We start from the raw sequence: 2,571 nt of genomic DNA, 5'->3' as shown, positions 1-2,571 counted from the left end.
ATATTTTTATTACAACCTGAAATTTAAAAATGTATGAGTTTTTTTTAATAATAATTTTAATGATGTAATAAACACAGAGGCGCCGTGGCTAAGCGGATAAAAGTGCTTACCTCCTAACGAGGTGACCCAGGTTTGAAGGATTGCAGGTTCGAATCTCCTTTTCGTCGAACTAACCATGGTTTCCATGGTTTTTCTCGCAAATGTAACGCAAATGCAAGTTAGTTCCATCAGAAATCCTTCCACGAAGGCTTGTTTATTCCAATCCTAGGTCTAGAGATTAACTTGTCTTTTGGGCTAGGTTCAAAATTACTAGGCTACGAAAGGGAGCATTGATAGTTGGGAAAATGGGTCAGTTGTTCTAAAATAGCAGTACCAGAATATAACATAAAATAAAATTATGCCATCAAAAAAAAATTATGGTTCAATTTAAAACGGTTAAATTTGCACTTAAATAAATAATTAAACATGAACATGTGGTCAGCTGTGTCCAATAAAAACTCATAGCAGTGTATGATATTTGTACTAAAAATTAAAATTTTCCCGTTGAGTTCGCACTAGCAATTATATACTTTCGATCGCACCTTAAAGTTCCATATAAATAAACAAATTTTAAACTTTTGTCATTGAAACTAGTTAAATGTGATTATTTAACTAGTTTTAATGACATTATAAGTGACATTTTATTATAATACTGATAGATATCCGATTTTTGATCTTTATTGCTATTGGAATTTCGAATGCTTGATACTTGATTGAGATTCATCGAATTAATTTTTCTTTCTTTTGGAATTGAGGGGGAGAACCTAAAGCAGTTGCGAATCTAAGCAGATGGCACTTAAAAACCTCCCAACCTCCCTTTTTAATTTTTTTTTTTTTTTTTTTTTTTTTTNTTTTTTTTTTTTTTTTTTTTTTTTTTTTTTTTTTTTTTTTTTTTTTTTTTGTAAGAGCAAAAGCTGATATCGTGGCGTGGGGGTAAGGTCATGCAACCCTTTCATTCGAATGCTATCATTCCACTTTTATAGATCTAGAAATGGGGGAAGTCAGTTTTATATAAGAGTAGGGGGTTCTCCTCTCCCTTCGAACTTATTTTAATTTTTAAATGTAGCTGCCTTTAAAATTTGCAAGGTGAAAAATATGATTCATTCGGGGAGAAAAAAAGCCGCACTTATTTAGAAAAAGAACATTTTTATTTTATAATTCTGTCGCAAACCATCCGCATAGTATTTCAGTGCATGAAAATCCCATATATCACAGTGGCTACCAACTGGCAGCCCGCGGGTCGCATCCGGCCTGCGAAGCCTTTTTTGTGGCCCGCGAACTAAAATATATAAGTGGTCGTTTTTTTGCGGACAATTTTCGTAAAAAATCTATATGGGTTTAAAATACTTTTCTTTCGTTTAAAAAAACCTAATTTTTTCGTCTCTGTGAAATTTAACATACCAACGGTGCAAAAACATTTATTTCTCAGGTTTTGCACCCAAGAAAATATTTATTCAAATACAAAAATAATCGTGTATGTTGCTCTTTTTTATTTCGTTTTTTTTTTTTTTTTTTGTATTTTGTGAATATAATTCAGCATGTGCGTATCAGAAATTCTCTCGAAGAAATTCTCTCATTTAACTTTTTGAAACCACTCATCTTGGACGAAATTATTAACATTTGTAAATTTTAAAACGCATAAAAGAGGGAATGAATATCATGTTTTATTTAAATTCCTTGAATTGAGTATCGCCTGAGCTGAAAAGAAATAAAAATTTATTTCAGATGCTCGAGATTTTTTTTTCTTTTTTTTTTTTTTTTTTTTTTTTTTTTTTTTNTTTTTTTTTTTTTTTTTTTTTTGTTTTTTTTTTTCTTTTTTTTTTGCTATAATTCATAATAAGTCGGAAAAAAATTTTAATTTATCGCAGAATTAAATTTAAAAGAAAAAAAAATCTTGTCACTAAGTTTCTGATTAAGAGAAGATTCAGAATGATACGTAACAAGCATTATTTGTAATGCTTGTTATTTTGCTTTTCAATCTTAAAAAAACTTTGATAAAAATCTGGCAGTAATATTTAATGTTCCTTCAAACATAAAAGATTCCTATGTAAAATTTTTATGAAGTTGCGGCCCGCCATCTGACTGGTGTTTTTAATTGCGGCTCCTGGCCACATGTAAGTTGGAAACCCCTGTTATATCATAAGTTATTCAGGGTGATTTGTTTTATTATTTCTGCCTGACTGTAAAGAGATAGAGATTAAATATAGTACCGATTTATTTCGAAATTTTTATAAACCTATACATCGTTGGCAAATGACATCATTTTGCGATGTGCTACGATGCTTTACTATTTTAACTAATTTAGATTATTTTTTACATTAATTACGATGTTTTTATTGATCTAAATGATAGGATCAACAACAATCATAGCATTGTATTTTGTATTCGATAATTACAGTTTCTGAATTATTCTCGTGAGATTATTCGATTTTCATCGTTGTAGATAATGATCGCAATAATTGTTGATAAACATCATATAAAGGATACCTACCGTGAAAAATACTAGTCGTGAAATATACATCGTTAATATCG

Source organism: Parasteatoda tepidariorum, chromosome 5 (genome assembly GCF_043381705.1).
Source record: "Parasteatoda tepidariorum isolate YZ-2023 chromosome 5, CAS_Ptep_4.0, whole genome shotgun sequence".
NCBI classification, from domain to species: domain Eukaryota; kingdom Metazoa; phylum Arthropoda; class Arachnida; order Araneae; family Theridiidae; genus Parasteatoda; species Parasteatoda tepidariorum.
The sequence above is the reverse complement of the archived record's forward strand: the minus strand, read 5'-3'. Positions refer to the sequence as shown.